Below are 15524 nucleotides of genomic sequence, written 5' to 3'. Positions count from 1 at the left end.
ATAAGATGCACCACAAAAATAGATAATGCGCAAACAATATTATTCAGTGATATCCCTACTGGAAAAAAAAAAACCATTGTGTTCATAATGTGATCACATTGTTGACTTAATGTGAAAATGCTCGAAATTTAACAGTGTGAAGACGATCTCAGATTGTGTTGTGAATTTTCACAGAGTATTTAAACAGTAATGCTCTGTTTCACGCAGTGTAGTGATGATTCACACTGTGAATTACTTATTATTGACATACAACATTAAATCTTTACAAGAGGGCTAAACATGGTTAATTTCCTTTCTATCAAAAAAAAAAGATTGTCACCGAGGATTTGTCACTATGTGAGCTTTTGCAAAATATTTCAAACGGATCCGTCTTCGTGACAATTGATGTCCTCTCATTCATCTTCTCTCTTAGAGAATTCTTCATTAAATTCGTTAAAAAAAAGACGCACTAAGGCATTGGAATCTGACTTAAGTCTGTTTTCGAGACGTTAATACCTCCTTGGCAATATACATCGGAAGAAGCCGTTACACCTAGGGTGTTTCTCCCCGTACACACCACGTTGATACACCTATCCGAACGTGACGTAAGCACGGTGTAAGGTGCATCTGAAGACGACACAATGACGTCATCAATCTCGATTGTGTATGAGTCGATAGGTATCAGTGATTGATGGGCAGGATCGATATGACAAGTGATCGTCAGGTTGTTGTTGTCGTTGTTATCTCCTGGTTCGTCCGTGTATTGTATGGTTATGATATCTTCTGCAGGAGGAGCTGAAAAAAAAAATAGTACATTAAACAGTTTTATCTCCTTTTCCTAATCTATAAACTCACAACTTTGAAAGCTTGATGTTATGTAGTTATTGAAAGCATTCAAAGACAGATTCCAGTAAAGCTATCAAATGTCTTCAGCATCTTTGTGATCTACTAATATGAAGGTATGTATGTAAAAAATGCATCTTTGAAATAAATAGATATAAACATATCAAATTTTGACCATAGAGATCATATTCATTTTATGAAGACTATTCAAACGAAGGAGAAACAAAGAAAAGGGACTGGGAAATGAATTATGACATTAAATGAAGGGCCTACAAATAGAAATCATAAAGCTCCGGAGAACTGCATCTATAGAACTGCATTTTCGAAACAAAAACCTTTCGATGCATACCTCCTGGACAGTAAGATGAATTTGATGACGTCATTCCGTACTGGTTTCTACCAATGCATGTGATATTAATGCATTTATTTGGGCGTGGAGATATGATGACGTAAGACTGGTCACGTGAAGCCCGAAGCGTGCTTTTGCCAGTCTGGACCTCATATTCCTCTATAGGTGGATACGGTTGGTCAGAAGGATCTACTTGGCAATATACAGTTATGTTGCCTGGGTAGTCCTCCTGTCGATTTTCCACAACTCGTATTGATATGATGTCAGCTGCTGGTGAATCTGTAAATTGAAATGACGAAATAGGATTTTGATTAGCCAAAGGTCAAGGGGACCATGCGAAGAGGAACCTGGATGCGGATTCTGGAAGAGGGTTTGGTTTGTGTAGATTGTTTTTTTTTCAGCAAGATGAAAATTTGGGTTTGCATGGTTCCGCAGCCCATAATCTTTCCGAGTTTGTTTACCCTACCTTTTGTAAAAATAGTAACATTCGGTACTATCATCATCTTTGTTTAAATTATGTCAATGCAATCACCAATAGAAGTAGCAGTAGCATCATCGTGATTTTAACAGAAGTTTAGCTGTTTAATGACTACCTTGAGGGCAAAAGTTTGTGTAGTTCGTCGACGATCCGATGTCGTATGACACGGTGCAGCTGACGTTGATACATTTGTTGGGATGAGGGGAGAGGAGGGCTACGGAGTTTTTCGACGACAGGGTAGTCTCGTTGACTTCGATCTCGTAGGTGTGGATGTACGGGTTGGGCTGGTCGTTGGCATCGACGCTGCACGTAATGAGGAGACTTCTCATTTTGCATTCTTCCAGTTCCCAAATGTCAATAGAGACAGCATTCGGACGAGGTTGGTCTGTAAAAGTACAAAGGGTTACATCCTTTTTCAAAGTATCCTTCGTGTAATGCTGTAATGCGTTTCTCATGTTTTCATGGTTCAATATTTCTTCCTTGATATTACTGTATTCCTTGAAATCATTCCGTCTATGCAATTATGGTGACGTCCTCAACAAAGTACACGGTAGGTCCCTACTATCAACGAAATGTCTACGTCACGCAAAAAAAAGAAGAAGAAAGTAATCGATGTGCAATGTCACATCTTCTTCAATTAAAACGAATAAATAAAGTAAAATTAAACAAATTTACGGTAGAAATTTGTGATAGGTTCGTAAAACACGGGGGGGGGGTATACTGAATGTGTTGTTGTCGATGGCACGACGAAAAAGTTGTCGATGGTTCTTGGATGAATCCTTTTGGACACTGCCTACTGTTGACTGCTTGACACAACAAGAGTATACAGATTCTGACAAGAACGTATTTGATTTAGCATTTCTTGCTTGTTTAGCACTAAGCAAGTAAAAAAGAGGATATTCTCTTCAGCCTTTCCAACAGAAAAAGAATTAATTTGTTTAAATCATATCTGTATAATTATATATGAACCTCCACAAGGTTGTCCATATTGAGACGCAAACATATCAAAATGAGAAAACTTTGAGATCCGGGCAGATATTTTTTATACTCCGGTTGCTTGTCAAAATATCTACTTTACGAATTAAAAGATATGCACTGGAGTATCGTTTCGGGTCCACAATGCCTTGCTTTACATTACTATAGATCGGTATGTTTTATAGAGTAATTAAAGTAAAGACGAAAAGGACGAGAAAAAGAAAACTGACATCTCTGGTAAAGCTGATTTTTTTTTTTTATGTATTATTCATATATTTCTTTTTATTTATGTATTTATTTATTCATTTACTTATTTATTCATGTATTTGTTTGTTTATTTATTTATTGTCACCCGCAGTACAAAATGTGGATTTTAAGATCCCAACTGCTGATCTACAATAACAAACGTGTCTGTTGCAGCACAAATTTGTGCAACAATTTGTGAAGAGGGCTGACGGCACAAATTGTCGTCTGCCCTCAATGCACTTTAAAGGGTGTGTACAGTTGTGGTTGAGGTGAGGATTTAACTTTTAAAGTTTTGCGAGAAATTCAGAAACCACTCTATAAGATGTCAAAGAGCATGCATTTCTAAGGGGTATCAAAAATTTATTTCATGAAAATCGGTTTGGAAATGGCTGAGATATCCCAAAACGAAGTGAAACAAAGAGATCCTAATAAAAGCGTGGCCTGTCGCCTTTTATAATTATCATTTTTTTTTTTTTGATATCTCAGCCATTTGAAAACCAATTTTCATCAAACAAACGTTGAATCCTTCAATCTTCTTCAATCAAAACGAATAAATAAAGTAAAATTAAACAAATGTATGGTAAAACTTTGTGATAGGTTCGTAAAACAAGGGGGGCGGGGATACTGAATGTGTTGTTTTCGATGGGACGTTAAGGCGGTGATATCATTATTGACATAGACATTGGAATACCAACACATAACGTACATGGCTACATGCATGCAAATAAGTCATGTTATAGGGCTCACACCTGTAAATAAAATGGAATGTCCCAAACGCCTTCACAAATCCGTACCAAAGATACCGGAATAAATGAAGAAAACAATAAGAATTAAAAACTAAATAGCTGCAGGTATTGAGTACGAATTCTTCTACAAACTGAATTTTGGTTGGAGGATGAAAGTTTTTCTCAAGGAATTTGAAGGGACTATATTTCATTGGGTGCATGTACAGAAAATAGGTGATTCTTTTTTTAATAAAAGGAACTCGTAGTCTGGCTTTGCGGACACTTGGATAGAATTTGAGCTGAAGAACATGCCTTGCGAATTTGATGGATGAAAGGGTATATCTTACTTATCCAGGTTAGTGAAGATGAAACGCCTCATTTCTCCCAGCTATTTTAGAGATATTTTTTTAAAATTTTGAATTTTAACACACGTCACTATTGAGACCGTGTGAGACCAGTGTCGGGCCGTTAACGATCGCCCCGACACTGTACATGCATGCTAACCTAGAAACATTGAAGTACACATTACTCAAATATAGGACCATTCTGAAGCAAATAATTTTCACACAACAGAGGATATGTAATGTACTCTTAAATGAATCCCACAAGGATTGGAACAATCAGTATTCCCACTTATTCTCACTGATCAGTTACTAGCCATCCCCTTTAATCTAAACAACTGGTTATGAAAGTTTTGTATTATTAAAACGCATGGAAAATAATATCAAAGTTCGAAATGTGTATGTGACGTATAATGACCCATGATAGATTATCAAATGATTTTTTTTTCTTAACAAATAATCCGCTCAATTCATCTGTTTTGTATAACTTTGACGGATGATAAGACGATGCATATTGCCAGGCCTCCAAAACCTTGACACCCCCCTCCCCCCCCCCCCCCCCATGGTCTCTATCGGTTTGAATGTGGAATGGCTAGGCAGAATGATTAATTTTACACGAAAATGGAATGAGCATTGTACGTGTATTTCACTTCATACAAACCCTAAGGAAATGCCATGCTTTTGCAGTGCACCATTTTCTTATTTTTTGTGCCAGTACTTTTGAACTATTTGATTTCTGATTGTTGTATAGAGCAGTAAGAGGTAACACAGAATTATAATCTGAACAACTGGCATTGAAAGTGTTGTAATATTCAAACGTATGGTTAAAAGAAAAGCAAATCAAGGTTCAACGGAAATGTTTTTTTTTTAAACAAAAGACCCACTAAAATCATCTGTTTTGTATAACTTTGATGGATGATAGGACGATACATATTGCCAGGCCTCCAAAACCTCGGCATACCCTTCCCCCCCCCCCCCATGAACTCTATTTGTTTGAATGTATAGAGTAATTAGTGGTAACACAAAATTTTAATCTGAACAACTGGTATCGAAATTCGAATTTCAAACACATGGTAAATAATCAAATCCAGGTTTAAAGGAAATGTGAATGTGAGGTGTAATGACCCTTGACAGACTCAAATGATTCTTTTTTTTTTTCATTTTTTCTTTTTTCTTAAAAAAAGATCCGTTAAATCTATTTGTTTCATAAAACTCTGACGGATGATAAGATGGTACATAAAACCTCGGCATATTTGAATGTAGAACCGGTAGGCAGAATAATTAATTTACACGGACATGGAATGAGCATTGAACGTGTATTTCACTTCATACAAACCCTTAGGAAATGCCATGCTTTTGCAGTGCACCATTTTCCTGTTTTGTGTCAGTGCTTCAAACAGTTTGGCATGTGTAATATCGTACGGATCATAACTATGCTTGGTTAATAGCTATACCTATTTTTGATTTTGGGACAAACCTTTATTTTGTCCACCCGCAGGACAAGGTGAAGTCATATCTGATCCTTGTATGATATAGATGATACATTTTCAGGAAGCGTGGCAAAATTTTAATGGTTTTGTATGAATTAGCAGTGATATATACGTGGCCCTGACATCATTGCATGCTTTTGATGGGGTTGTCTCGGCCTCCGAATTGGAGGGAGTCAAGGGACCCCGTGCCCCTAACCTTTTCGTTTTCTTCACTCTTTACACGAACGTACACGCAAATGAATTCTTACATCTTTATTTTTGACGATAATGTCTAGGAGTTGTTTTTTCTGCGCACAAACTCTTGCAATATAGCACGAAATTAACACGAATCTTTGAGAATGTAGCAGTGTTTGGATGTAGCAGTGTTGCATTATGTAATCCCGTGTTTGATGGAATGGTGTCATGTCTTTTATTTTCCTTTTTTTTTCTCCCAACAAATTGAATTGAATTGCATCGACACTATTGTTATTGTATATGATGCTACGGCACGCCACGTGTTTGGTTTGTTTTTTTTTTCTTTTGAAAATAGGGTAACACAAACTGCAGGCCTTGTTTCATATCATGTCATGCCCGCGGTCAATGGCGTCACTTTCTGTCACTAGTTTTTTTTTTTTTCTTTCCTTTTTCTCTTTTTCTTCTTCTACTCTTCTTCTTTTTCTTCTTCCTCTTCTGCAAGCTTTAATTCCTGTGTCATCCCTCAGCTGGGTGGCGTGACGTTGCCTGCTGATTCGCTGAATTGTGAATTAAGCAGAATGATTAAGGACGTACATATATATTGTTATACGAAAGTGAAAACGGGTGTTCTCATATGAGCTATCACTTCGTGTCGGAACTCATTTCGGGCTCTCCACCAGTCCTGGTGGAGTAGAGAGTGATGAACTGTAGCAAAATTATTTAATGATATGTAAAATTGTTTTTTAAAGACTCGGCAAGATGATATATTTTCAGATTTCGATGTAATGGATGTTTGTTTTTTATTTGCGGATCGGTTTATTTTGTTCCTTCTCTTTTGTTAGGAGGATTCTTGTTTTGACTCTGACTTGACGAATAATTGGACTTCTGTTGAATTTAAAGTTTGGGTTCTTCAAATTTTGATGGGGTGGGAAGGGCTCCATTTTATTTTTTTTTTTTGCATGTTCACTACTCATGAATAACAACTATAGAATTATGTGTAATAGGCTGTATTTCTTCCTTGTCTTTGTTGTGTCCCTGTTTATTGTCGGTACTCTGCTCTCTTGTAACCCTTGCACCTTGTCTTCTCTTGCTTCCCTCTCCCCCTTCTACTATTCCTACTCCATTCTTTCCGCAGCGATGCTCTCATTCTTCCGTAGGTTCTTCTGTTCTTTGGGTCATCACCTTGTGCACTCAAACGCACTCTGCATGGTTCTCGCTAAGACTCGAGTTCTGTCTTGCCATTCATCCTTTATATTTTAGATGACGCGCGTTGAAAATTTCCTTTTCAATTTATTAGATATATAGACGAATTTTTTGAAATGTTTTGTCAAGACCCAGTATCACATGCAATTAATGACCCCCAAAATTAAGAGATTCCTGTAGTTTATGATTTTGATTTTGATTTTTATGAAACAGGTGTAGAATTTGTATTTCATGAGAATAATAATGAACAATATTTAAGTTCCAAGTGTTATGCTATGAATCAGTTCAAGTGTTTAATTTTCATGAATGCGTTTGAACATAAGGAGTTTGAACAAGAATTTTGATTATTTTTTTTTTGTTTTTCGGACAATACTCATGACTTATCTTTTTTTTATCATAGATCTTAGTGAAACATGGATTACTCAGGGTATTGCTTCCACATATTCTGTTCCAGGCTATGATTTTATAGATAATAGTAGACGCGATAGAATGGGCGTAGGTGTTGGTTTATATATCAAACAAAACCTTGATTACTTTATGCACAGCGGTTTAAATCCTATGAATGAAGTCGTTGAGTCATTATGTGTTGAAATCAAGGTCGCTCATGCTAACGACATACTTGTATTTAAAATGTATAGACCTCCAAATTCTTATCTACCCTTTACCGGTTTCTGATATCGTTCTTTCAGATTTATCAGATCATTACCCTATTTTCACTCACGTACTCTTTAATAAAAAAAAATACTTCAAATGACCCTGTGTCAACCCTCGTTGGAAAATAAAAATACTTGAAAAGTTATCAATATCGCTCTCAATAAAAATAAGGACAAACCCCGTATTACATGCATTTAATATGATTTATTTGTTGATTATGTTTCTTTAATAGTGAATAGCTTTAATTAGTATTTTTCACATATAGGAAATAATCTTACCCAAAATATTCCACAGACTTGTCAGAATTTTCAAGATTATTTACAAGTCCCCAATCCTAGCTCATTGTTCTGTATGCTTTTGCATAGAATGAATTATAGGTTTTCCCGGTCAATTTCATACTTTTGTCATTCAAATTCATTAATGTGCATTCAATTTCACACAACGCACGCACGCGAAAATATTCGGGCATTCAAATTCAGAATCCGAGCGATCAATTTCATTGATGGGCGTTCTATTACGTTTCCGTGAAATCAAATTCACGATTGGGCATTCAATTTCAAAATGCGAGCACCGACTTTCCTACTCGTGCATTCAAATTCATGAGATAGTCATGTGATAGTTCCATCGAGCTTGTTTGGAGCGTTCAATTTCATTTTTAGGCGATCAAGTTCCTACTTCGTGCAATCAATTTAAGGAGGAAAATGGAGTAGACTTTTAAGAAAGGGAAAAGGGCCAACACAACCAATGAAGGCTCGCATATAGTGTATTTCTTGATTGTTTACAGGTTCTGCACTGTTCTCTGTTCATGTATTCTTTGTTTTTCATCTCAATAAATTTCAAATTGTAATGTCTAATCAGCAGTGCATCCAAACAACACGACAATTTAATCATATTTCGTGATGATACTGCATGCTGACAACGCCCCAACACCAACCACAGAATGACAATTCATTAATCTAGACAAGCTGACACATAGACCCCGTTTACAGTGCGAGGCTCGGCCGCGGCTCTGCCGCGGCCCAGCCCACCTTCATTTCAGTGTAAACGCGCAAAAGGCCAAATGCGAGGCGAAAACTGGCCTCGCATTTGGCCACGCTCTGGAGGTGGTCTCGGCCGCGACCGAACCGCGGCCGAGCCCGGCCTTTTCTCAGTGTAAACGTAAACTGGGCCAAATGCGAGGCCAATTTTAGTCTGGTTTCCAAACCCTCTGCCTGTACTATTTCGCTGTTCAGGATATTAACCCCCTCAACGTCGAAAACTAGTATAGTTTAAGGTGGTTTTGTCCTTCAAAGGATTTTTTTCCTTCAGCAAAGGCCTTTGCCCGAACGGCGACTTCGTCGCCACGGAATTCATTTGGCAAAGGGTCTGAAAACCAGACAATACCAAATTGCATTTGTTTACAAGCAGAGCGCCACTACGACAAAATATTGAAAGGTTTGAATCAAAAGCGCGGCCGAGCCCGGCAGTGTAAACGGACAAAATTGCGGGGCCTGGCCTCGCAATTGAGGCTGGGCTCGGCCGCGGTTCGACCCAGCCCCGCACTGTAAACGGGGTCATAATGATCTCACATAGTCCCGCAAAAGTAAACCAATAAGACAGCAATACACAACAAGAAAGACGTATTAAATGTTCATGTATCATTTTCAATATAGTCGAAATTGTTGGGGGGTTTTCCTCGAAGTTGTCAACTAACCCTCCGTATTATGCTCGTCTGTAGGCCTATACAGTGCCTATAATGTTTGTTTGTTTGTTGTTGTTGTTGTTTTTGTTGTTGTTTTTTTTTTGTTTCATTTTCCATCAAAGAAGATGCCTGGATAACCCATATTCAGCTGCAAAAGCTGGCCTTTCATATGGGGTCTAGTTGGATGTAAGCCTTTGCACCCTGCTCTTTGATGAATAAATGAAGTGGGATCTTTAACGTGCATGAGTTGTGACTCTCTCACACATGGGACCTCCATTTTATGTCCATCCGAGGGATATGTGCCTGTATATTCATTTTCGCTAAGCGTGAGTTCAAAATTTTCAATGAACAGGTGGATCTCTACTGTAAAATAAATAATAATCATAGATTATCCCAACATATTCAAAGCCAAATGAAAAACACATGCAAACACGGCCCCAAACTAACTAAATTCAGGACTTCCTTTAAATTGAATGCAGTTATTTGGAACATGGTTGCCTATTCACGAATTTGAATGACCGACGAGATTCCGTCGCCAGCTTGACATGAATTTTAATGCTCATTGATGAAATGCGTGCTCCTCTCTTAAATTTGAATTCTCCAATACTAAATTTGAATGTTCCGATAGTGAATTTGAATGTTCTGATAGTGAATTTGAATGCTCGGATAGTGATTTTGAATTTGATTGCAGATTCAGTGCTGCGAGCGTGGAATGCGTGCATTCGAATGCTCGGAATAGGAACTTGAATGACAAAAGTATGAAATTGACCGGGAAAACCTATATTAGATATAGTTTAGAATTAGAAAAATAAAATTAAAAAAAATTCTGGATATGACGGCATTTGTAATTTTCTTTTAATAAAGTATTATAGATTATATTGCCGATACACTTGTACATGTATTTGATTTATCCATAAGATAGATGTTGTCCCTGAGGTTATGAAAGTTTCCAAAGTAATTCCTATCCATAAAATGGGGGAAAAGGAAGACATTTCCAACTACAAACCAATATCTTTGCTAACTTATGTTTCGAAAATATTAGAAAGGGTGGTCTACACCAGGCTTTTGAAGTTCTTAGACACCCACAATCCTTGCCTTCCTTGATAAGGTTTCAGAAGCTATAGATAAATTTCCTCATACCATTGGAGTCTTCCTGTACCTCTCCAAGACCTTTGCTACCATAGACCACAGCATACTACTTCACAAATAACATTATGGTATCAGAGGAAAGGCCTTTGAGTGGTTCAGGAGTTTCCTCACCAATCGGAAACAATTTGAATTTATCAACAGTCACACATCGAATATGCAAAATGTTATCTGTGGTGTTCCTCAAGGAAGCTTACTAGGTCCTCTTTTATTTATTCTTTATGTCAATGATTTGTCAAATTCTTCGAGCATCGTTTCTTTTTTATAATTTTTTGCAGATGACACTAATGTGTTTTTATCTGGTTCTGATCGAGCAATTGATACTTGTAACAGTGAATTAATGAAATTACTTCAGTGGATAACACGGAACAAACTGTCAATTAATCTGAAGGAAAAAACTAAATGTCTAATGTTCAGTAAATCTCTGGAAAATTTACCGAGAAGTCTCTTCCATCAAATTTCCAGGCTTGATTCTGGATAATAAGCTCACCTGGGATTTACATATTTCATTTCATTTCATTTCATTTCATATTGATTCTGTATGTCGTGTTATTTCAAGGAATATAGGAGTTATAAACAAAGTTACATTTCATCTTCCCAAAAATGCTCTTTTTATGCTATACTCTACTTTCATACTACCTCACTTAAATTATGGGATACTCGCATGGGGAAACACTTTTTCTGCTCATACGGAAAGAATATTATTATTACAGAAAAAAAAAAGCTTTTCGTATCATTTTGTCACGAATCGTGGAGAAGTCATACTAATGATTCATTTCACGAAAATAATATTGTGAAAATTCATGACTTATATTCTTTGCAATGAGGACTATTCATGTATAAACTCACCAACCATTCTCTCCCCTTCTGATTCCATGTTTATTAAAAACGAAACTGTTCATGCATATCCAACCCGTCAATCCAATGAAAGTCATTTGCCGTTGATTATGACGGTTTTTGCAAAACCTTTATTCTCCTTTTCTGGACCAACATTCCGGAATTCTCTTGATGATAACATAAAAGAAGCTTTAAGTTTTAATAATTTTTCCTTAAAGTTAAAAAGTTATTTAAATACTTCTTATGCAACACGGTAAGTTACTATTTTTTTTCACTTTTGTTTTTCAAAATTGTTGTTGCTGCGGTACTCTTTGTACCTCAGCGAGCCCGAGCTTCTGACCCTCAAGCGCCCTGGTTGTGACCCACCGTTTCCTTCTGCTCCCCCCCCCCCCCCCCCCCGAATTGTCCACCTCTGGCTCACAACCTCCCTCACTTATCTTTTTATCTACTCATCTCTTCTCCCCTTACAAGAGAGCCGCCTCGTGATTGTTAATTTGCATCCTTGTGTGTGCATGTATGTACGTGTATTACTCTGTTTTTCCCCCTATCTCTTAGCCAAATTGCTTCTTTTTTTTTTGCAATTTGATTTTTCCCTTTTTATTAGGGGAGTGCATACTACAAGCTCTGCTTTTTAGCAGTCCCCTCCATTTCCATCAATTTTGTTTCTGCCTTAACTTACCATAATGATATAACATTTATTTGTATCTTTTTGATAATTTACCTGTGTCTTTATTACATGCTATATTCACCACATTGCTGTACCGATTTCGTACATACGTATACACACGCATATATGTATACAGAGAGAGAGGGGGGGGGGGACAACCGCCACCACTATCACACGCGCACAAACATCTAAACACAAACACACAGACACACGTACGCGCACAGGCACACTTATACACACAGACAAACAAACCACTACCCATATAGTCCATGGACCAAGACCCGAAAAATGGGTTATTGGTACCACCTGAGGTTGCGAAACCTTTTTGGTGTCATTTTGTTTGTCGGACATAGATATGCTTATCAAGCAATGATAGCATTTCCAAATGAGTAGCTTAGTCATAATAAATGAATTTTCAACCAATTTGGCCTCGTTTTTATATCCCTACACTTCTGAATCGAAACTAACCGCTATACAAAGCAGAGCAATGTCTTCTGTATGTCCACAGGTGTTCTGTTGTAAAGGCGGTGCGCTTAGTCTTTATTCAAGGCAGCGAAGGGAATATCCAAAGGGTTATGATGTCCACAGCTGTCACGCGGTGCGCTTAGTCTTTATCTAGAACAATGTACCGTTATCATATCTAAAGTTCCTAATAAAAGGGATTATCTACACTGTTTTTATACTACCATCTCAACAAATAGCTACATCAGTTTTAAACAAAAATCACTCTGTTCATTTACAAATTATTTATTAGAATGTCGTGTTTTCACCGGAAAATGATAAATGATTGAAAAATACGGTAAAATTCACGAGGAATTATTTTTTTTTGTAGATAAAGGGATATACACTGTATTATAAACTTTGGACATTCCCTTCGCCGTCTTGAATAAAGACTAAGCGCTGTGGACATCATAACCTTTGGATATTCCCTTCGCTGCCTTAAATAAAGACTAAACGCACCGCGTTTACAACAGAACACCTGTGGACATACCACAGAAAGAATAATTCCGTGGGACATACAGAAGACATTGCTCTTCTTTGTATAGCGGTTAGTCTCGATTCAGAAGTGTAGGGATATAACAACGAGACCAAATTGGTTAAAAATTAATTTATTATGACTAAGCTACTCATTTGGAAATGCTATCATAGCTTGATTAGCATATCTATGCCCGACAAACAAAATGACACCAAAAAGGATTTACCACCTCAAGTGGTACCAATATCTTGCCTGGCCCATGGACTAATATATGCAACCACCACACATGCGCACAGATTCCACACATACTCCAGACACACATACACAGGCTAAGCATACACGCATACGCACGTCACATAGCACCTACACAGCATACACAACACATGCCATGCAGCCCCCCCCCCCCCCACACACACACAAACACACACATACACGTCACACTTACATGAACAAGTCGTACCGACCCCACCCAAGCATAACACAGGAACACCCACCCCAACCATACAATTCGTAGTGCATCTTGGCATTATCTGCTGCAGCTTGGAGACAAAGATTGATGACAATTTGTGTAGCTACGTTTCATTTTGCCTGCACAAATTGTCGCCATTGAGGTCAAAAATTGGGAATAGAACGAGCAGCACAAATTGTCGCCAGGCGACATATTGTGCAGAGGCGACAATTTGTGCCGTCACCCCTTGCACAAACTGTCAGCCTGTGCCGGGGACGACAGTTTGTGCAAGGGCGACAATTTGTGCCGCAACCAACACATGTCAGAAAAAGATGACAGGTTTGAATCGTACCGTTTCCTTTTTCGAAGTGCAGATGAGCAGTCGCGATTTGACAGGTACATTATTTTTGTATCAAAAACCAAAATAGTGACAATTGATGGGGAAAAAATCAGCCATAGCACATCTTCACACTTCTCCAATATTAGTCTTCTTCCTTTCATCTCTAGTAAATGAGAAGCAAAAAACCTTGGCAAATATACGTATAGGACTATGGTCTTTTCAATAAAAGAAATCCTGTATACTCTTACCCTCTGGACAGTAAGATGATATTGATGCAGTCTCTCCGTACTGGTTTCTACCAATGCATGTGATATTGATGCATTTATTTGGGCGTGGAGATATGATGACGGAAGGCTGGTCACGTGAAGCCCGAAGCGTGCTTTCCTCAGTCTGGACCTCATATTCCTCTATAGCTGGATATGGTTGGTTGGAAGGATCTACATGGCAATATACAGTTAAATTGCCTGGATGCTCCACCTGTCGACTTTCTACAACTCGTATTGATATGATGTCAGCTGCTGGTGAATCTGTAAAATGGAATTACGAAATGGGATTTTGATCTGCCGAAGGTCATAAAAGGGCACTGAACGAAGAGGAATCTGGTTCTAGAACCTACAATGGGGAAAGGGTTTTAGTTTTTGTTTGCTTTTTTTTTATTAAACTGACTATCTGTTGAAATATCTGAAGGGTGGCAAATTATACAATAGCAGAACGCTAAGAGCATAAACAATGTCAATCAGTTTTGATACCCAAAGGATATCCATGACATAATCAGACGCAATTAAAAAGCTGTATCTTTTTTTCTGAGCGAGAGACAGTTACCATTTTGGTTCTCTTTTGGATGACGTAAGTATGTGTACGAAGTACCGGTGGCCTACCGGCGAGCTGCGAAACAGCTAGTCTAGCGGGCGACGTATTTTTAACCTAAATCAGTCGTTGATTGCCAGTCAATAGAGGGCGCGACAGTGTGGAAGTACTTGACGTCGCCCGCTAGACTACGAAACAGCGTGCACGCGCGCACAGCGGCCACGCACATCAGTAGTTGAATTGAAATGGCGCTGTGTTTTGGAACGCAGCTGCGAGACCTGTGGCTGTGCAAGAAAAACATAGAATATTTTTTTTTCCAGAATAATTCATAATATCGATAAGCCAAACATCAATTAACAATAGATTATGCTTTGTTATTAGACGTTCCATAAGAACTGATTCTATGAGGCTGAAATGCCCTTTTTAGGGCGTTTTAGCTGAAAATTGTAGGAATCAGCGCGAAGTAGGCCGTACGGCGTAGACCTAGTTCTGCATGACAATAAAGTGATAAAAAAGGTCTGTCTTTACTCAGGACTGACTATGTTAACATTATCTACCATCGTTAGGTAAGAAGCCCGATTAACGAGAAGAGACAGATACGATCTGTCTATTTACTGAGATGACAATTGATTTTGTATTTCGAAATGCATGTGAGTGTCATGTTGTCGCTCAATTTCTCCAAACATCTCCTTCTTAGCGAGTAATTGCGGCGTACGTACGTTGCATGTGATGCACAATATGAAACTGAACTTAGCTGTCTATAATTATGCAAGGATTCTGTCAAAATGGTCGTTAACAAAAGAAAAATGAATGTTCAAATGATTTATGACAAATTGAGGGAAGTGGGATGAGAAATGCAGTTCTTAGATCATACAAGACTACAAATAGTCAGACACACAAAACACACACACATTTCTCAATAACCGACTTCTTTTAGCTTGTTACGTTGCACACCAAAAACATGTAATCTCTGTGTTGCACACTGATTTTCAGCTCCCACGGTAGTCCTCGTTCGCAAAATATTTTAGTGTGGGGCAACACGCATCAATACCTTTTGGAAAAAAAAAAATATTATTGCAAAAAAAAGTCGTTGAGGGTAATCTTTAACTGAAATCTGCGTGCTCATACTGAAAATTTGTTTTGTGATGATAAATTGTTAAAGATA

Source organism: Diadema antillarum, unplaced genomic scaffold, assembly GCF_040938485.1.
Source record: "Diadema antillarum isolate AM-2024a unplaced genomic scaffold, OU_Dant_1.0 seq00000286_RagTag, whole genome shotgun sequence".
NCBI classification, from domain to species: domain Eukaryota; kingdom Metazoa; phylum Echinodermata; class Echinoidea; order Diadematoida; family Diadematidae; genus Diadema; species Diadema antillarum.
The sequence above is the reverse complement of the archived record's forward strand: the minus strand, read 5'-3'. Positions refer to the sequence as shown.